This window comes from Bos grunniens, chromosome 19 (genome assembly GCF_055505025.1).
Source record: "Bos grunniens cultivar Pamir isolate PY7600 chromosome 19, Bosgru_T2T1.0, whole genome shotgun sequence".
NCBI lineage: Eukaryota > Metazoa > Chordata > Mammalia > Artiodactyla > Bovidae > Bos > Bos grunniens.
In genome coordinates, this window is record NC_141183.1 from 32,350,955 (window position 1) to 32,373,955 (window position 23,001).

Below are 23,001 nucleotides of genomic sequence, written 5' to 3' on the forward strand. Positions count from 1 at the left end.
AGAACACAACATAATATATATTTGTGTGTTTGTGTGTGTAACTGAATCATTTTGCTCTACAGCTGAAACTAACTCAACACTGTGAATCAACTATATTTCAATAAAAGTGTATATATAATTAAATTAAATTTTAAAAAGCAACCTAGAAAAAAAAAACCAGAATAAAACACGTGCTTAACCAATTATACTAAAGTAGAAAGATTTAGTTTTAAAAGACCATGGTGCTCTTCATTTCACAACCAGTAAATAAGCTTATACATTTCAAACAGACAGAAGACAGATCCACCACGTGGAGGAACGCTCAGTCCTCTCATTTCTAGATGCCACTGAAAATTCACTCATTAAAAACGTTTTTTTCCCAATGATTTCTCAAGCATATATGCCGGGCTCTACTTCAGATGCCAGGGTTAGAAAGAGGAATAAGCATAGTCCCTGTTCTCATTCTCAACACTGTGTATGCAGCAAGACGGTCACACCTATGACTTTTGAGGACCTGTGAGATCTCTGCTGGGCCAACGATAGAGCAGAGGATTCTGGGAATAGAGGAAGGTGATTCACTCTGCCTAGGGCTCTCATGTGTGGAAAGCATCACCAATGAGATGGTATTGAGGGTAAATGAATGGGCAGTAGGAAGAAAGCAAACGAGGCACTTGGCCACCAGTGGGTAATCTGGCGCTTCTAGATCATAAAGACATGAGACTAAAAAAGTAAGCTGGTGTGTGATGGGGAGTCTTTAATGTGAAGACTGTGAGTTTTCCCTCTAAGGTGGTAGAAACCCCTGCATATTCTTAAAAACAGTATCATAGCATGATTAGAAGTCTGATGAAATAAGAAACAGCAACTAACTGAATCATCCTTATATGATCATGAAAACACTAGATTCCAATGAACTTCAAATCTAACCAAAATGTAGAAGTATTTCACATATGAAACTGATGGTATATAAGATGTAAGAAATCTGATTTTTTGAAGATAGAAAAAAAGAGCACACAAATGATTTTCATTCAAGTTCAGTCTTAAGCCTAACTTCTTATTTGGAGATTTAACAGAGAAAAAGAAACTGGCCTCCCAGGTTTATATTTTGGTTCCCAAGGGTATATCTGACTTTGCAGGTTACTAGGGCACAAAGTTTTGAAATTTCAGGTCTGAAATTCAATGCTGAACATGGACAATTTGCCAGTAGTTGTGGACATCTGAGTAAATTCAGCCTCTCACAACAGGTTTTACAATCATGTTACAACCATTTACAACCATGTTACTGTTATGGTTGTAAAAAACCATGTAAAACTGGGTGACAAACAGTTGACACCAAGCTTGTTTTATTTGAAATTGGTAATACTTGGTAAGGTTCACCCGTCATGTGAAGGCAGCCTAGAATTAAATCTGTGCTTAATACAAGGGAAATCGTTGTCCTGTAGCTGTTGATTTTCACCTTACAGTTCTAAGTGGAAAGGGTAATGAGATTTTGCTCTGTCTATGAGAGGTTATAGGAAAAGTCAACTAGTTAGTGTGTGACATGAACCAACAGCATCATCTGGAAATATAAAATTTCAGGTCACACTTCAGACCTTCTGAATCAGAATTTGCATTTTAACCATACCCGCCCCCCCCCCCAGACGATTTGTAGGCATATTATAGTTGAGAAGCACAAACATTCTGGCCATTCTGACTTGATGAGTTGCAGAAGAAGAATTTGTCCACTAAGAATGTGCCTTTCATGGTCAGCTTTGTCCTCCTCATAACTGATTTGCAGGAACTAGATGCAGAAGCTCTTTGCACTCAATAAAACCATCTGGCTGTTTTTTAGGCAGCTTATCTCTGTTACAGCATGAGAAAACAAAGCAGTTGCACACTGGGAGTTAGCACACCCATCTATAGAGATATGCTTCCTAGAATTAATTTCAGTTTGTGAATTTTTCTTCTCCCTCTTGACTTGGTATAAATTTGTTAGATCTCTTTAGCTCTATAACCAAAGACTTCCTGCTGTTCAGCTGCTAAACTGTGTATGACTTAGATATCAGCACTGACTCAATGGACATGAATTTGAGCAAATTAGGGGAGGCAGTGGAGAACAGTGGATGCCTGGCGTGCTATGCTGGAGAAGGCAATGGCAACCCACTTCAGTATTCTTGCCTGGCAAATCCCATGGACGGAGGAGCCTGGTGGGCTGCCGTCTATGGGGTCGCACAGAGTCGGACATGACTGAAGCAACTTAGCAGCAGCAGCAGCAGCAGTGGAGAACAGTGGATGCCTAGCGTGCTATAGTCCATAGATTTTCTCATGTTTTCAGACTGGATTTTACAACTTGCTTAGAGATTGTTGACTTCTCGGCCATGGCTGACTGGTTCCCGTCCTTTCTGCCAAAAGACTAAATCTTCCTGCTTTCCTATAATCTCCTGCATATGAATTTTTTGCTCTTGATGGAGTTACTAAGCTGATCAAATTGTCATCTTAAGTCAAACATCAACATCAAGGATTATTTCATGTTACAAGTATTCTTTTCCCAAAAGCAAGATGATCTTATCCCAGGTTCCCAGAAGGATTTGAATATGTGTTTACTTATCTCAAGTTGTCCAAATGTTTCTGGGCCTCACCAGCCCGGGGTTGGTTATAGGGTTTTTGAAGCTGGACAAGATTGAGGGCAGAAGGAGAAGAGGGCGTCAGAGAATGAGATGGCTAGATGGCATCACTGATGTGATGGCCAACTTCGGGAGATGGTGAGGGACAGGGAGGCCTGCTGTGCTGCAACCCATGGGGTCGCAAAGAGTCGGAAATGACTAGGCAACCAAACAACAACAACCTGTGCCCAAATTCTAATCCTTGGAGCTCAAGCAAGAGCAAAGCCTCCTCTCCCTTGTTCATCAGTTACTTCAAGTGGTCCCCAAGAGGTTCCTCCAAGGTGTATCAAAACCAAGCCGTCAGCTGTGGTTGCTGTGCAGCCTCTTCTGTCCTTGCCTGTCCTGTTGCAAAGCCTAACTATTAACTCTATCTTCCCTAACAAGTAGGGTTTCCCAAGTGGCTCAGTGGTAAAGACACTGCCTGCCAATGCAGGGGACACAGAAGACTCAGGTTCGATCCCTGAGTTGGGAAGATCCCCTGGAGGAGGAAATGGCAACCCACTCCAGTACTCTTGCCTGGGAAATCCCAAGGACAGAGGAGTTAAGGGGAAGGGACAGTGAGTGGCCTTGTTTCCATCTTATCCAGATCTACATGTGTTCCTGAAGAAAATTCAGCCACGCTTTCAACAAAGACAGTCTTGTTCTTCCATGCTGTCAGGAGAATTACAGTTCTAGGGGTCCCTGCAACAGACCAAGCATCTTGACTATTCTGAGAAGGGGGAACAGTATGATGGTTTCTATTGACCAACAGAAGCTTAGCACGATATAGGACAGACACTGTAGGTACCTAGCAATTGCTGGTGAGTAGGGAAATCCTGAATATTCATCAGAAGGACTGATACTAAAGCTGAAACTCCAATACTTTGGCCACCTGATGCAAAGAACTGACTCATTGGAAAAGACCCTGATGCTGGGAAAGATTGAAGGTGGGAGAAGGGGATGACAGAGGATGAGATGATTGGATGGCATCACCAACTTGATGGACATGAGTTTGAGAAAGCTCTGGGAGTTGGTGATGGACAGGGAAGCCTGGCATGTTGCAGTCCATGGGGTCACAAAGAGCTGGACACAACTGAGCGACTGAATTGAAGGGAAATCCAGGTCCTCTTGTGGACTCAGCATCTCAAGTCTCCAGGAGATGCGTGTGAGGAACTGACTGGCCTGGAACCAGGGGGTGGTCAGCAGAGGGAAGGAAACCGTGACACCACTTACCTTGTTTTGCCCCTTCATTCCTGTAATGAGCTTAGGAGTCTGGATGATAAAAATAATGCTTATTTTTCTATTAGGCTGGTCTCCTTTTTTTTTTTTTTAAAAAGTTTTTCTTTTATGTTGGATTATAACCAATTATCAATGTTGTGAGTTTTCAGGTGAACAGTGAAGTGCCTCAGCTGTACATAAACATGTACCCATTCTCTGCCCACGCCCTCCATCCAGGCTGCCACACAACACTGAGCAGAGTTCCCTGTGCTATACAGTAGCACCTCGTCGGTTATCCCTTTTAAAGACATCTCTTATGCTCTTTCCTTATTTTACACAAGATGCCTTCTGTTCCTACCAACCCCTGTTGTTTAAAATAATGATTTTTCAATCACGATGCGTGTGAAAGTTCTACGTCTTCACACAACCAATTCCCTATTGAAAAGTTCCACTTGGACAACCTTTCTTTGGTTCATCAAACTCGAAGCCAAAGCGGACTCCATCATCCTCTCCAATCCAGTTCTTCCTTCTCGGTTTCATATGTGGTTGGCAGGTGTACCCACCCACTCACCCAATTGCCCAATACCGAAAACATCTTTACTCTTTATCCTTTCTCTCACTGGTAGCATCCAAGCAATTTTCAAAAACCACCGAGTCTAGGACTTCCCTGGTGGTCCAGTGGTGAAGACTCCGTGCTTCTAAAGCAGGGGGCACAGGTTTGATCCCTGGTTGGGGAAGTTCTGCATGCCATGTGGTCAAAAAAATCACTGAGTCTAGTCTCTAAATGTGTCTCAAATCTATTCACTTCTTTCCATTCCTTGACCTGTCTACTGGCACCAGGGCTGCCTCGTGTAGGTGCGGCTTGTCTGTAACCCCAAGCAGACATGAGCCACTGTGTTCCTGAGGAAGGCCCTTGAAAACCATAAAGTCTCAGAGATGCACAGAAATTAATTTTGAAGCACAGCCCAGGCGAGTGGGAGGCCCATGGGGGCAGGAGGCGGGCAGATGGGTCTCTGGGCTTCTGAACACACTTTCATCTGCTGTTGCCTGATTTCCACGAACTTAAAAGCTACTGGGAACTCAATTGTCATGTGGTATTTACATTCTTCTAAGTCCAAATGACAGCTTGGAAACCCTCCAGCTAATTCATTTCTGAGTAAGGCAAGCATCTGAAAAGATTACAGGATATGGATCTGTGTCCAAAATATTATAATAAATTATCAGTCACATTTGCATTCAAATGTTAGGCTATTTATTCCAAATATGGCAGGGCTGTGATTTTGTGATCAACATGAAGTAGGCTAAATGGTTATTTATGTTTTTGTCTTCAGTTTTCCAATAACAGTGTTTGAGCTTAGCGATCTTGTTTTTTTTTCTCTCTCATTCAGCTGGTTGTCATCGTCTCTGAAAAATCATATAAATAACCAACCCATAAGGAAATAATGTTTCCTGCTTATTGTCTTTCTTTTTACTTATATCATGACTCACATTTTACCCTTCCATCTTGTTTTTGTTTTGGCTGCATGACTTGGGGGTATCTTAGCTCCATGACCATGGATGGAACCCAGGCCCCTGGCTGTGGAAGCACAGAGTCCCAACCACTAGACCACCAGGGAGGTCCCTACCCTTCTGTCTTGAATGGACTGCCTTAAGCAAAGGTAAGATATGTTGGGTCATAATTAGTATAATGGAATATTTACTTAAATATATCACCAGAGGAGACAAACTTTCTGTGGCCCGAAAGTTACAAGGAGCAGGTGCATGGCCAGAAAACCCCGGATACCAACTCATGAGACCAGAGACTTGAGAACTGCACCTGCCCCATGATCACCTTCAGGAATGTTTTAAACTTTATTCTGTATCCTATACATAACGCATATTTCTGTAATTAGAAAATAAGAGTTAAGCAAAAACAAACCACCAACGTAAAAACCATTTCAATAGAATTATGCTGTATTATTTGTTATTTTTTCACATTATTCCATGTTCACAAATAAATTTCTATAATATCACTTTATTCATAAATGTGATCATTCTTTATTATACAATATTTATGTGGGTGTTAAGTCACTCATTCATGTCTATGGACTGTGGACACCAGGCTCCTTTGTCTGTGGGATTTCCCAGGCAAGAATACTAGAGTGGGTTGCCATTCCCTTCTCCAGGAGATCTTCCCAATCCAGGCATTGAACCCTGGTCTCCTGCATTGCAGGCAGATTTTTAAAAAAAATTTTTTTAATTTGCAGGAAGATTCTTTACCATCTGAGCCATCAGGGATCCCATGACTGCAGTACATTTGTCAAAATCAAGAACCTGATGTTGATATATTACGCTTAACTAAACTCCAAGCTCTATTTGGATTTCATCTGTTTTCCACTGATGTCCTTTCAGTTCCAGGAACCAGCCCAGCGAGTAGCGTAGTAGTTGTGTAGTTGTTGTGTCTCCCAGGCACCCCTGGTCTGTGACACCTTCCTGTTTTTCATGGTTATGACAATCCTGAGGAGAATGAGTCTTGGGGGGAGAGGTTTTTTTTCACTTTAAGCTTTTTATTTTATATTGGGGTATAGCTGATTAACAAACAATATTGTAATAGATTCAGTGAACAACAAAGGGACTCAGCCATACATAAACATATATGTATTCTCCCCCAAACTTCCCTCCTGTCCAGGCTGCCACATAACGTTGAGCAGTGTTCCCTCTGCTATACAGTAGGTCTCTGTTGGTTGTCCATTTAAAATATAGCAGCAGTGTGTACATGTCCATCCCAAACTATCCCTTCCCCACATCGTTCCCCCATGGCAACCATAACTTTGTTCTCTTAAGTCTGTGAGTCTCTTTCTGTTTTGTAAGTAAGTTCATTTGTATCATTACTTCTTAGATTCCATACCCTTATGGAATTCATCAATTTGATCATTCATCAATATCCTTCCACGATGTGTGTTAATGTGCAAAAACATAGCAAGATAAAGAATTTTGACATATATATATATATATATGACATACTATACTTCTGTTTTATAATTTTTAAATTGGGGTATCATCCTTTATCATCACTAAAACAAACAAAAAACCAGTTTCAGAATATTCCATTGTGAAAACTAAATCTTAATTTTTAGCCAACCTTAGATGACAGATAGCTCCTTAACTTTTTACACTACAATTCCCAACTCTGCTGCAATGCACATCCTTGATCTAAATTCCCAGGTGTCTCCCTGATCATTTTCTAAGGATAAATATTAAAAGTTGCCAAAGACTTTGCTCTCTAAAAAAACAAAACGATCTAATTGGCCCACCAAGTCTCCAAATAGTTTTTATTTACCCTGCCAGCGTCCATACGTACACTTGCTGTCACCAAATGATGCTCTCATCAACAACACAGAGTGTTGTTGCCCTGAAGCTTAGACAACTTGACAGAAGAAAAGCAGCTGATTACATGTGCGGCTGAATTTTCATCATGTCTATTAGACATAAGACTTTCTTCTTTTTAGAGCCATTGGGCTTCCCTGGTGGCTCAGGTGGCAAATAATCTGCCTGCAATGCAGGAGACCCAGGTTTGATCTCTGGGTCGGGAAGATCCTCTGAAGTGCATGACAACCCACTCCAGTATTCCTGCCCAGAGAATCCCAAGGACAGAGGAGCCTGGTGAGCTGCAGTCCACTGGGTCGCAGAGTTGGACACGACTGAAGCAACTGAGCACTCACGTTAGGGTAGGAGGAGAAGGAGACGGGTCATCTCTTCCTAATTCATTTATAAAAAATTTATTCTGTACTGAGAGATTCTATCTTGATGATATCTTGAAGTTACTTCTTCCTCAGTTACTGTTTCCCTTATTTTGCCTGTATTTTTTTAAGAAAGGGATGTTACAAATACATTATGCACTCAACAATCATGTTTCCTGTGACAATTTCTGCTAAGTAGTATAGTCATAAGGCTTTTTCCCATAATATTGTTCTGTTGCTATTCACCTGTATTTTCTTCTGATATTTTCGTGTCTCTTTATTTCTAAATATTTAACCCACTTGGGGTTTATTTTGGTTTGAGATCGGGTTCTAACTTTGTTTTTCCAAATGGTTCGCCAGCTGTCTCAATACTGTTTAATGAACGACCCAGCTTTTCCCCCACTGATTTGAAAGTCTGTTTTAACACCCTCATATTTGGGGTCTGGCAGTAGACCACCTGTTAAGCACCCAGGAGAGGATTCCAACAAGGAAAACAGGAATAGATGAGAGCTGGAAACTCTTCCAATTTTGTTTCTATGGCCATTTCCAGTTAAATTGTCAGTGTCTGCCAAAAGATAGAGTCCAAGCCAAATCCAAAAGGACATTTCTATTTCTGCTCTTTCCAGACCAAATCTCTCTCTTGTTCTCTGCCTTCTCCCCAGAAGTAGAGATATCTGCCTTTGGGAGCAGCTCAGGATTTTAAGGCTTCCCTAGTGCCTCAGATGGTAAAAAGTCTGCCCGCAATGCAGGAGATCCAGGTTCAATCCCTGGGTCAGGAAGATCCCCTGGAGAAGGGCATGGCAACCCACTCCACTATTCTTGCCTGGAAAATCCCATGGACAGAGGAGTCTGGCAGGCTACAGTCCATGGGGTCGCAAAGAGTCAGACATGATTGAGCGACTAACACTTTCAGGACTTTAGGCACCTACTGTTTACAAAACTGCACATGTGCTCTGGAATGAATTTTATTAAAAGCTTCCCCAAACTTTATGGTAAACTACTTTATGGCCTACTTCTGCCATTTTCTATACCTTTCTGCAGAGAAGAAACTCTATTCCCCTAATTGAGAAGCCGGTCACAAGTAGTTACTAAGTATATAACAGCTTATAAGCTTAGTTGCAAATTCATTGATTTGAAGAATTGAAATCTACCTGATAATAACTATCTAGAGACCAGGCATTAGACTAAAATTTTTCAATTTCCCCCAGGGGGTGGAGGTGCCATTCTTGTTCCCTATTGTACAAGTGAGAACCGGAGGCACAGAGAGGTTAAGTAACATTCTGAATGTCACGCAGTTCTAAGCAGTGGAGGAAGAATTCCAACTCTATCACAGCCTACGCTGATGGCCACCACCTTTATTCAAAACTAAAGGTTGATATGTTCCCATGGGGACAATGTTGGGTTCCTTGTATGGCCTCTGATTTCAAGACTGAGAGATTTTAGTAACTACCAGTAATAACTTCCTGATCATCACTTGTTTCACTCTTGGAGTGTTTTTTTGTTTGCTTTTTGTTTTTTCTAGTTTGTAAAATGAAATCTGCAGGGACTCCAAGTCTTGAGTTAGAGTGTGGTTTCCATAGATTGCACTACTAAGCCATTTCTTCAATGGCACAAAAATAACATTGTTAGAGTTTTACTGAGTTCTGAGGCTTTATACCTGCTGTTTCCCCTGTGGATTGTACGATGTAGCAGAGCCAATGACTCCTCATATTTCTTTCTCCAGACCTCTCTGTGGTTCCTCCTGTCTGCTCACAATGAGAAGCGTTATGTGATTCAGTACCTTTGTAGTTATTCATTTTCAGAGGATATCAATTAGAATAGGATCTAGTCATTTCCTATCTTGTACAGTTCTGTGTATTCTTGCCACCCCTTCTTAATCTTTCCTGTTTCAATTAGGTCTTTACTGTTTCTGTCATGTACAGATGTGAGAGTTGGACCATAAAGAAGGCAGAGTGCTGAAGACTTGATACTTTTGAACTGTGGTGCTGGAGAAGACTATTGAGAGTCCCTAGGACTGCAAGGAGACCAAATCAGTCAGTCCTAAGGGGGTTAACCCTGAATAGTCATTGGAAGGACTGATGCTGAAGCTGAAACTCCGATACTTTGGCCACCTGATGCAAAGAGCTAACTCATTGGAAAAGACCCTGATGCTAGGAAAGATTGACGGCAAAAGCAGAAAAGGGCAGCAGAATATGAGGTGGTTACATGTCATCACCAACTCAATGGACATAAATTTGAGCAAATTCCAGGAGATAGTGGCGAAGAGAGGAGCCTGGTGTGCTACAGTCCATGGGATCACAAAGAGTTGGACATGACTTGGCGACTGAAAAACAGCAACAGTCATTTTCTGCTGAAAGTGCTTAAGGGGTCTTTTCCATCCACCCTCTGATCTTACAGATTAGGAGGCTGAAGTTGGTCAGAGTAAATGATGTGTCCAAGGGACCTCAGCTGTACAGCAGCAGAGGGTGATGGATCCCTCAGATCTCCTGACCTCCAGACTTTCCTCTTTGTCTGACAGCTGGCTGCCTTCAGCCGTACGACCAATCCTGCTTTTCGATGACTTTTTTTTTTTTTTTTTCTTGCAGTCACTGGATGGCTGACTCAGGTTTCATGTAACCAAACACAGCTTGAAAGCTCTCTTCCCTGTCGCTTACAACAAAGTGCCCATGGAAGAGTTTATGGTGCAGACGTATGTGCTTGACATCAACCTTCTCATCTTTTCTTAGTAAAAAGACGCAATATACACTGCGGCACCACACACCCCCCACCCCACTCCACAGAGGGATCAGAATCTGGATAATTTGTAAGTACATCTCCTCACTCTCTTTAATGGTCCGACGTCACAAATGCTCTTTCCAAGGCCTGCAAAACACAGTTCTTACATTTTTGGTTGTCACTGCATTCGATCAGTGCACTCTGCAAAATATGCTTTCAATTTTCTACACAAAATACTGTGTAGAAAAACTGCAGTTGGCTCACTTGGCATCCATTACCACCCTCTTCGTTCATGCCATCATCCAGTCTGCAGTCTGGAAAATTGAATACTTTCTCCTCGGCATCCTTTGTTGGCATGTGGGATGGAAACAAGTCTGTTGAGGGGGTTACTGGGAAACAGTCCTGATGAGGAGGAGGTTGAGAGGCAGAAGGTGGGCTCTCTTCCTCTTTCTTTCTACCAGGAGTGTTAGTGTGATGCCTGGAGGTACAACAGCCATCTTGTAGCGATGAAGAAACATACATAAAAATCAAAATCAAAAAGCTATGGAAAGCAGTATCAAAAGTTAAGAAAGGCTGGTGTCTCAGATGACATCACTAAGCATCTCAAAGAACTAAAGATCTCTAACATATATTGATTGTTTTAAGTACAAAAGGATGGTATTAAAATATATATTTTGAAAATAGGAAAATATATAAAGAGCTGGTGAATAAAAATCATAGTTGCAGTACCTAATTTTAAAATGCTGATTTTTATATATTTTCTCAATATGGCATTTCTCTGAACATTTTTAACCTATTAAAATAGCATTAGTGTCTAAACTGCTTTGTAACTGACTTTTTGTTTTTTATTTCATGATGAATTATGAACATTTTCCCAAGGCATTAAGTATTCTTATATAACATGGCTTTTAATAGCCCCAATGTATTCTATTCTGTGAATATACCAGTATTTCTTTAACCAAATTTTCATCGTTGGATTCTCTAGTTTTTCACTACATCCTACCATTATTAATATTTACATTATAAGCACCTTTATTCACTCATCTTTATGTTAATCTTCTTTTCTTTAGGGTCAGTTCCCCAAAATGGAGTCATTCTGTCAATAGGAATGACCTTTGTTACTTTTGATACTTATTGGCAATGTTTCTGCAAAACAGTGTATTAAGGAGGATCCTACCATGACTGTATTTGGAAGTTAGTACCTAGCATAGAGCACTTGTCTAAAGTTTTGTCACTTCATCTTATTCAAAGGACTAATTGTGAGGGCTCCCTTTGTTCCACATCCTTGCTAACATTTGTTACTTGTAAACTTCTTGATGATCACCATTCTGACTAGTGTGAGGTGATATCTCACTGTTGTTTTGATTTGCATTTCTCTAATAATTAGTGAAATAATTAGACCTAACAGAAGCAGAAGATATTAAGAAGAGGTGGCAAGAATATACAAAAAAGATCTTCATGACCCAGATAACCACGATGGTGTGATCATTCACCTAGAGCGAGACATCCTGGAATGCAAAGTCAAGTGGGCCTTTTCTAAGCTAGTGGAGGTGATGGAATTCCAGTTGAGCTATCAAATCCTAAAAGATGATGCTGTGAAAGTGCTGCACTCAATATGCCAGCAAAATTGGAAAACTCAGCAGTGGCCACAGGACTGGAAAAGGCCAGTTTTCATTCCAATCCCAAAGAAAGGCAATGCCAAAGAATGCTCAAACACAATTGTACTCATCTCACACACTAGCAAAGTAATGCTCAAAATTCTCCAAGCCAGGCTTCAATAGTATGTGAACCGTGAACTTCCAGATGTTCAAGCTGGTTTTAGAAAAGGCAGAAGAAACATAGATTAAATTGCCAACATCTGTTGGATTGTTGAGAAAGCAAGAGAGTTCCAGAAAAATATCTACTTCTGCTTTATTGACTACACCAAAGCCTTTAACTGTGTGGATCACAACAAACTGTGGAAAATTCTTAAAGAGATGAGAGTACCAGACCACCTGACCTTCCTCCTGAGAAATCTGTATGCAGTTCAAGAAGCAACAGTTAGAACTGGACATGGAACAACAGACTGGTTCCAAATCGGGAAAGGAGTACATCAAGGCCGTACATTGTCACCCTGTTTATTTAACTTATATGCAGAGTACATCATGCAAAATGCTGGACTGGATGAAGCACAAGCTGGAATCAAGATCACTGGGAGAAATATCAATAACCTCAGATATGCAGATGACACCACCCTTATGGCAGAAAGCAAAGAAGAACTAAAGAACCTGTTGATGAAAGTGAAAGAGGAGAGTAAAAAAGTTGGCTTAAAACTCAACATTCAGAAAATGAAGATCATGGCATCTGGTCCCATCATTTCATGTCAAATAGATGGGAAAATAATGGAAACAGTGAGAGACTTTATTTTCTTGGGCTCCAAAATCACTGCAGATGGTGACTGCAGCCATGAAACTAAAAGATGCTTGCTCCTTGGAAGAAAAGCTATGACCAACCTAGACAGCATATTAAAAAGCAGAGACATTACTTTGCAGACAAAGGTCTGTCTAGTCAAAGCTATGGTTTTTCCAGTAGTCATGTATGGATGTGAGAGTTGGACTGTAAAGAAAGCTGAGCTCTGAAGAATTGATGCTTTTGAATTGTGGTGTTGGAGAAGACTCTTGAGAGTCTTTTGGGCTGCAAGGAGATCCAACCAGTCAATCCTCAAGGAAATCAGTCCTGAATATTCATTGGAAGGACTGCTGCTGAAGCTGAAACTCTGACACTTTGGCCACCTGATGTGAAGATCTGACTCACTTGAAAAGACCCTGATGCTGGGCAAGATTGAAGGTGGGAGGAGAAGGGGACGACAGAGGATGAGATGGTTGGATGACATCACCAACTCAACGGACGTGAGTTTGAGTAAGCTCCAGGAGTTGGTGATGGTCAGGGAAGCCTGGTGTGCTGCAGTCCATGGGGTCACAAAGAGTCAGACACGACTGAGCAACTGAACTGAACTGAATAATTAGTGAGGTTGAGTATCTTTTAATCTGTATGTCTTCTTTGTTATTGATGTTTTGTTGCTAAGTCATGCCCAACTGTTTTGTGATACCATGGACTGTAGCTCACCAGGCTCCTCTGTCATTGGGATTTCCCAGGCAAGAATATTGGAGTGGGTTGTCATTCCCTTCGCCAAGGGATCTTTCTGACCCAGGGATTGAACTCATTTCTCGTGCAGTGGCAGGTAGATTTCTTTACTACTGAGTCAACAGGGAAGTCCTATGTCTTCTTTGGAAAAGTGTCTATTCAGGTCTTCTGCCCATTTTTTTGATTGGATTGCTTATTTTCCTGACGTAGAGCTGTACAAGCTGTTTATATATTCTGGATATTACCCCTTTCTTGGTTTGAGAAGAGTATTTTTTCATATTTGTTAGCTACTTGTATCCTTTATACAAATCATCTCTTTGGGACTTTAATTATTTTTTATTTACAGTATTTGTGTTTTTCTTAGTGATTTATAAGAATTATTTATATTTTAAAGATAGCCATCATTTGTGTATAAATGTTACAAATTTATTCATATCCTGATTATAATGTGCTTTTATTCTCTCCTATATATGACTTTGGTTTTATAATCAATTAATTAACTATATAATTAATCTATCTGGAATTCATTTGGGAATATTATATCCAAAGACACCTAATTCTGCTTTTACCAGTTAGTTAAGTAATTATTCAACATTTGTTGAAGAAGTCTTATTGGTTTCTGAAAATGGTTTTTCTCTACTTGACTATTCTGTGATGTCAAACACTTTCACATTTTACACTTGTAAACTATTAAAGCCTGGACATCTACTTTGAGGAAGATGGAATAGATGTACATTTTCCTATTCCCCCTGCCATATACAATGATAAGACCTGGAGATTTTATACAAAAAAATCATAAGAAGGCTCTCAAAGATGAGAGAAAGTAAACTGGCTGGGACCTGAAGATCCAAGGAAAAACACAATGCTAAATCCTCTGGGTTTTTCTTTTTTCCTTATATATACCATACTTAGAATTTAAAAAAAAACAAAACAGTAACTAAGAAACACCCACAGGTGCATGCAAGAAAACCCAAACAGAAACACAAATCAAAGCCACAGTGAGATGTCATCTCATACCTGCCATCATCAAAAAGAACACATATTGGCAAGGATGTGGAGGAAAGGGAACCCTCGTACACTACTGGTGGAAATGCACATTGGTGCGACCACTGTGGAATACAGTATGGAGGTGTCTCAAACAACTAAAAATATAGCAACCGTATGGCCAGGAGTTCCACTCCCAGGTATAAATCTAAAAAAACAAAGGCACTAATTTGAAAAGATACAACTACCCCCATGTTCGCAGCAGCACTACTTACAATTGCCAAGATGCAAAAGCAAAGTAAGGTCCATATAATGGATAAAGAAGCTTTGGTATACATACACAACGGAGTATTACCCAACCATACAAAGAATGAAATTTTACCACTTGCAACAACAGGGATGGACTCGGAGGGTATTGTGCTTAGTGAAATAAGTCAGACAGAGAAAGACAAATACTATATGATACTGCTTATATGTGGAATCTAAAATATACAACGAACTAGTGACTGTAACAGAAAAGCAGCAGACTCACAGACTTAGAGAACAAACCGGTGGTTGCCGAGGAGGGTGTAACATAGGGGTGGGGCGTAAGAGGCACAAGCTACTAGGTGTAAGCTAGGCTCAAGATGTATCATGCAACACGAAGAATAGCCCTTTCTTATATCTGAGAAGTTGTAGAAATACGTTGCTATAGAGATTTTGAACCCTGGTAGATTTTTTTTTCTTTACACCTATAGGTAGCTTCTTAAAAATGTGTGTTTTATTTGCTTATTTATTTTCAGGGTGGGTTGGAGAGCTGTATGGACGAGGATCTGGATGTTGTAGGAAACTGTAATGAACAAGGCACAACAAATTTAATAGGCATCTTTTGGTTGATTATCCTGTACCAATTCTTCTTGAACACAGGGTACCCTTTCCACCTTTGTTTTCTAGAATGTTCCTCTCTTGTATTTGAATATTTTAAATCTACTTCATTTGTTTAGTTTCCTTTTGGGGATTCACCCATCATGTGCTTGTTTATCCCCCATGTCTCATTTTCTCTGTCACTCTTCACATATTTTGTTCATTTCCTTTTCCTAAGCCTGTCTTTCACATCTCTCTTATTCAGCAATATTTATTTTGATTTCTGAAGATTCTAGGTTTTTGAACTGATTTTTCAAAAAGGTTTTTGGAGTGATTTTTTTTTTCTTGTCCACGTTTTCCCTGGCACTCTTTCAGCTCGCATTATTTCTTTCTGTTGCCTCATCACATTTCCTTTAATTCTGTATCTCTTCTTTGAGTTCTGAGTTTCACAGATGCCGTCAAAAATTCTTTGACTCTGAGGATAAATGTTTGTTTGTACTGTTATTTGCAAAGTAATTCTTCTGATGTATATTCTCCATCTGGCTTTTGTTTGGCATGTTTCTTTCTTCCTTCTCTTTAGTTATATCCACGCCATTGCTCTTTTCTGACTCTGACTTATCTCTATATGAGGCTTCCCTAGTGGCACCATGGTAAAGAATTTGCCTGCCAGTGCAGGAAATGCAAGAGATTCGAGTTCGATCCCTGGGTTGTGAAGATCCCCTGGAGAAGGAAATGGTAACCCACTCCAGTAATCTTGCCTGGAGAAATCCATGGACAGAGGAGTCTGGTAGGCTATAGTCCATGGGGTCACAAAGAGTCGGACACGACTTAGCATGCATACATGGAGAGGTGAAAAAACAGGGAGCTGGGGAAACATGTTTTGCTTTTTCCCCCTTGGGTGCAGGCTATCTTTGTGTAGGAAACAGAAATAAATACAGCAGAGAACACTTTCTGCTAATTCCATTCAATTTTTGGAAGTGTCTCGACAGTACAGACATTTGTCAAATTTGAGGATAGTTTTTGGGTTCAGGCACCAATGCTCAGTTTTAATTAAACCTGTCCTTTCTAGATAAGCAGTGACATAATTGCCATAAATAACATCATATCTCTTTTCAAATGCAGTTGCTGGGGTTTTTTTTTGTTGTTCGAAGGGAGCCTGCCCATTTAAGAAAATAAAACAAATGAGTGTTGGCCTCTTTAGCACAATTGCTGTAAAGCACAGCTGATAACGCTAATGTGGTTTAGATAATAGTTGCCATTTATTGTTTCAGTATGTGCTATTTGAACATAACTATATTCATAAGATTGGAAAGAAGCGTGGAAACCAAGGAATATTCGGCAGGAGCCTGAAATCACGTTGAGAAGACAAGATAAAGTAGTGATTAATTAATTGGTTAATTAATCAATTCTTGTATTCAGTCACTGAGTGTTTGCTGCCAGATATCATGGTAAATAATGCAAAAATAGGCTCCATCTTTGAAGCCTTCGGTCTGATGCTGGAGACAGGAATCAAATGACCATAGATACGGACATAAAATTAAACTGAGGCGGCCAAAAATTAAAAATAAATAAATAAATAAAATTATTAAAAAGTAGTAAACTGTGAGAAGTGGCTTGCCATGTGTGACGAGAATACAAATTTTCAATGACTGCCTCAAATTTGCATGCAGTGCTAAGTCACTTCAGTCGTGTCCGACTCTTTGGGACCCCATAGATGGAAGCCTAAGTCACTGCAGTCATGTCCGACTCCTTGGGACCCCATAGACGGAAGCCTAAGTCACTGCAGTCATGTCCGACTCTTTGGGACCCCATGAACTGTAGCCTGCCAGGCTCTTCTGTCACAGGATTCTCCAGACAAGAATACTGGCGTGGGTTGCCATGCCCTCCTCCAGGGGATCTTCCTGACCCAGGGATTGATCCTGTGTCTCTTTCGTCACCTGCACTTGCAGGCGGGTTCTTTACCATGAGTGCTACCTGTTAAGATAATATTTGCATGAGGGTTTGTCAAGCGTTATAAGAGTAGTGTTTTAGCAGTTTCAGAGGTGTCCAGATTAAGACATGCTGAGTTGATTCCTTCAATAAACAAACACTACTTAAAAAATACATACGAGATGAGAAGTCTGAGAAATCATTAGAAAAGCGGGGGTTGGCATTTAGGACAAAGATTTGGAAGTGAGGGGGTCAGCATGTAGTTGAGGATCAGTCACAAAACAAGAGGACTAAAGCTGCAAAGTGTTTTACAGAAGAAGAGAAAGAATTCATGTTGGAGGGGTCAGACTATCTGGAACTTTTGAGTGCCAAGCTCAAAGCTTTGTGCACAAACTCTAAAGGTTAAGTTTCCCCAACCTTGTTGCTCTCATATCACCTAGATAATTTTCTTAAAAAAAAGATACAGCTGTTCAGGTGTCAAGTTAACCCAATCATTCTCACCCTGGGGCAATTTTACACCAGAAGACATTTGGGAAGTGCTTTAAATTTAGTGCATTCATAGCAGATTTGAGGTACAAGATGGCCAAGAGATCAGAAAACAATGTCTGTAAAAGATAGTTTATTACTCACAGTTCCCAAGAGGAGGGGGCACACCATGGTAGGAGGTCAATTGGGAAAGCACCAGGATCAATCAGGGGACAAAAGGAGAAGGGGAACTATGCAGCCGAGCCTTTATTGGGGTTTCCATGGGAAGGAACGAGAGGCAGGGTAAGCAGGTTTAGAATTGGATTTAGCGTGAATCATTTCACCAGGCTCTGGGGGCACAGGGGTGTCCCTAATCGTCTGATACCTGGTCCTGGAATGAGCAGAGCAGGTGGATAGTGGTCTGAAGTGTGGGAATTCCATACAAGAGGTAGTTGGAGTGTGGGCTTGAGTTTGGTGGATTTGTAATTGAAAAGCATGCCTGTGGGTGACCTGTTTATTATTTCTAAGAATTAGCTAACCAGTATTTGGAGGAACATTTCCAGAGTTAGCAAAGCCCCGGATGTCAAAGCATCAGAACGACAGAAAATAGAAGATACGGTTAATACAGCAACGTCTGGAAGTGGCTGTGGTTGTGCTGGGGTGCATGCTATTGGCGTCTAGTGAGAGGAGGCCTGCCTTGTCAGCAGATCTTCCACAGTGTCTAGTGGGAGGACGGTCCTCCTACAAACAGCTGTGCAGCCCGAGGGTCAATGTTGCCCAGGCCAAGGCACCTTGGAAAATCAAAAAGTCCTCAAGGGCAATCCTGGAATTTTTTCATGTAATTTTGAAACTCCCAGGGGGATTCAGGAACTTGTGAAATCCGTCAGGAGTCGATGTTTCTCTATATTCTAATATGAGAGATCGCAGTCTGTGACATTTTGCGCATAGATGTTTATCATGAAGGAATTAACCCTCCGGCCTTTCAACACACCCCATTGCGATGCCTCTTCCACCAGCATCACTCTTCTCCTGAGGTGTGATGCATGAAAAGCGCCTTGGCAATGTTTACACGAGTCCAAGGCGGCACTTGTGGTTTTACTCTGACGGTGCACATGGAAGCTCAAACTGGGGCTGGAGTTTCATGTAGTTTGCAGGGTGACTTCATCCGTGTTAGCTTGCTGGAGTATAAGCTGCCTGAGGTCAGGACAAGTACATTTTGCTCGCAGTAGCGTTCAGAGTACTTATCACAGTACCTGAACACGTGAGAGAAAGTAAAGTGAACAAACATGGAGAGACCAAGGGGCGTATGAAAAATAGAAAGACGTCAAGAATCGTGCCTAAATAGGGCTTCCCTGGTGGATCAGTGGTAAAGAACCCTTCTGCCAATGCAAGAGACACAGTCCCAGTCCCTGGGTTGGGAAGATTCCACATGCCACAGAGCAACAAAGCCTGTGCACCACAGCTTCTGAGCCTGAGCTCTAGAGCCCAGGAGCTGCAACTACTGAGCTCAAGTGCTGCCAACTACTGAAGCCCACGCAGCCTTAGAGCCTGTGCTTTGCAACAAGAGAAGCCACGAAGATGAGAAGCCCTCGTACTGAAACCACAGAGTAGGCCCCGCTCTCTGCAACTAGAGGAAAGCCCACCCAGCAACACAGACCTAGCACAGCCAAAAAGAGAAATAAATAAAATTATTAAAAAGTTACAGACTTCCTTTTTTTTTAAAGTGCCTAAATAAACCATGTGACCATAAAATCAAATAGGCCATCCTCTTTGATTACAATTCTTAAATTATCATTTTGTTTGAAAAATTCAGTGTCTGCTGTTCAGTGCTGGCATTAGTTGGTACTTCATGAGCATGTTCGATGTGTCAAATACTACTCTAGTTCTAATTGTATTATCTCACTGAACCCTTAAAACTGCTATAAGAAGTAGGTATTATTAGTCCGTTTCCTTAAAGACAACGCATTTTAAGTGAAATTACTCAGAACAGCTAAAAGTAAAGCTGAGAAAGATTCACCCACACTGACAAAGGAATTGCAAATATGTATACTGAAGTAAAATGGAAGATGCAATACTTTACACAGAAGAAAAGGAATGGTATTATGTCCCATTATATTTCAAGAAGAACACTCCACCATGAAAATATAACACACACACACAACTGAAAACATCAAATTAAAGCATATAAAGAACATCAGTTAATACAAGGAGAAAGGAATAGAAACACAATAATATACTATTCTTGGTCATTTACAGATGAAGGAAGTCACCAATAATTAAGATTATAATCAATGTAAGTACTAAAACTAATGATATTATAAGCATACCAAATTTGAACCCAAAATATGGGAATTCTCTTTATTTTAAAATGCTCATGACATATTAATACAAGCTGATGATACACTTATTTAGCCAACCTTAGTACATTTCTTCCCCAGAGTGGAAGTTTTAGGATAACATCATCTAAACATACTATGGGACTTTCCTGGTGGTCCTCAGTCTCAATGCAGGGGGCCCGGTGCAATCCCTGGTCAGGGCACTAGATCCCATATCCCGCGGCTAAAGATCCCCTAGGCCCCAACTAAGACTGCCACAACCAAATAAATAGATATTTTTAAAAAGTCATACTATGCTTTAAAAAAAAAAAAAAAAAACCAACCCTGTAAATTAGTAATGCCAGTTAAAATAACACAAACTCAATCTCATAAAATTAAGATAAGATACTGGATAAATAGCTGTTGTACTTTTGAGGGGAAGAACTGTAATTCTGAACAACAGCCATCCCTTGGTACTGGACCCAGGACCTTCCATGGAGACAGAAATCCATAGATGCTCAAGTCTCCGTGTCAGTATCTGTACCCATGGTTCTAATATTTGGACCTTATTAGTATTGTAACTGGACCAATAACATGAACAAACTCAACACAGATAATTGGAATGAGAGAAAAAATAAATGTACAAAATCAGTCACAAGGGAATGATGCTGTGGACGAGAGTTTAAAAGCATTGTAAGAGAACACCAGGTTACTGCTCTATGCTAATCAATTGGAAAATCTCAATGAAATCGATGATTTTCTAGGAAAACAGAAATGACCAAAAGGGACTCAGGATAAAAGCAGATGGCCTGAATAGGAAAAAAAAAAAAACAGGGAAGAAATTGAAAGTGTCAAAGGCTCACCTCCAAAAAAGGCTCCTGACTCACATGTTTTTATGAACAATTTTTTCCAACTTTTAAGAACAGATAATTCTCGGACTCTGTAAACTGTTTGAAAGGGGAGAAGATCTGAAGCTTCCTAGTTAGTAAAGCTATCTTAACCCTGGTTCTAAAACTTGACAACCACAGCATGAGAGAAGAAAAACACAAACTCTGTTCCCATTGTACAGAGAGAAAACATTAGGAATGTGAGTCTGATATGACATCAAAAAATAATATTCGAGGCCAAGTTGCATTTTCTTCTAAAGAATGAAAGGTTGTGTTAAAGCTACTATTAAAATGTATTACATAAACAGGCCAGGGGGCAGAAATCTTCTAAGTAACATAAGAAAAAAAAATATTAGATAGAATCAAATACCAGTAGTAGCAAATCAAAAAAAAATTTTGATTTAAGAAAAAAGGATATATTTGAACCCAGTGGAGATTACATGCGATGGTGAAGCACCTGAGGAGTTTTCACTGGAATCAGTTACATCTGCCATCACCACAATTACACACTATTTTTTGGAAGCTCTACCCAGAGCAATAAAACCAATGACTGAAAAGACAGCGAGCTTTAGTGGCAACAGGACCAACTTGTCATTTCCAGGTGATGAAGGATTTTTCTCCTTGGAAAATCAAGAGAATCTACTAAAAATCTACTTGGACTAAAAAGTTACATAGAACGTTGGGTGCAGCAAAATAAATAAGCACAAAGTGAAAGTCGCTCAGTCGTGTCCAACTCTTTGCGACCCCATTGACTATATAGTCCCTAGAATTCTCCAGGCCAGAATACTGGAGTGGGTAGCCTATCCCTTCTCCAGGGGATCTTCCCAACCCAGGGATCAAACCCAGGTCTCTCGCATTACAGGTGAATTCTTTACCAGCTGAGCCACAAGGGAAGCCCAAACTAAGCCTCCATGACCCTTTTAAAATTTCAAAAAGTCAAGTAGCATTTTTTAAAAGAGATTTATTCAAAGAAATAAAAAATACACAGAATAGCTAGGAATGAATTGTAAAAGAAACAATAAGGGTCTATGTAAAAAAAAAAATACATTTACAATGTAGTAAAGAAAGGAAGAAAAGTAAAATAAATTTTATTCCTAGAAGGAAAGATATTATTTTATAAATGCAATTCTTCCCTCCAATATTAGGTAACTTTAAGGCTTTTCTAATAGATTTCAGAATGACATTACTTTATAACTTGGAAATGTGATTCTGAAGATTATCCAGAAACATAAAAGAAAAATACAGGCAATTTTACTTAAAAGAGGAGCAATGCAGAGACATGGTGAAGCTGTTTACAAGATTACACTCATCAGAAAAACCTGGTAATATCATAGGATAAAGAGCACCGCAGGAGAGAACAGAAAGCCACAAAAAAGCATATGACGGAAGAAAATTTTCAAGAAACTAGAGAAATGATGCATTAATTAGTAAATGTTACTGGAAAACTTGGTTATTACATACTCAAAGAATATTTAAAGACATGAACAATGCCTACAATAAAATATTTTGAAAAAAGCTAGATAAAAATTATATATGAAGTATGATTTTATTTTCTAAATATAGACACATGTCCTTATATGTGTATATACTTATCAGAAATACTGTAAGCATAGAATTAAATATGAATTATGGTTATCTCTAGGTTGTGAGGCTATGAATGAATTCAATCGCTATTTTTCTGTAGTGTTTTGTTTCAGTTTTCCAATACACAACAATGATTTTTATAATCTGGGAGGGGAGTCACACTGTCACTTAATCACTAATCCTCTATCATGAATGTCCCCCACACCTCTGCTCTGATAATGTTCAGATTCCACGTTGCTGCCATGTCTGATTCCAACCCAGGACTCCTCCCTGAGAAGAGCCAGGAGCAGACCCTTCAGGGAGCTGCATAGTCTTTGTAATCTTGTTTTTAGCCACCTTTCCCATCAGCTGCTCTGCTCAAAAGGCCACCCAAACATCATTTAATCATTATACCCAATTCAACACACAGTTCACCTGCCACTGCTCATAGCCTGGGCGTTAGGGACTCTGGGTTACAATTCCAAAGGACATAGCTCCTGTCTCCAGGAGTGACACACACATTGGAAAAGACCTGCCCAAAGTTCTATTTGATGTCACATCAACGCTGACAAAGGTCACCGCATTATCTACCTCCCAACCGATAACCTCAACTTCTGGAGTGCGAGGGTGGCCAAATTTAGCA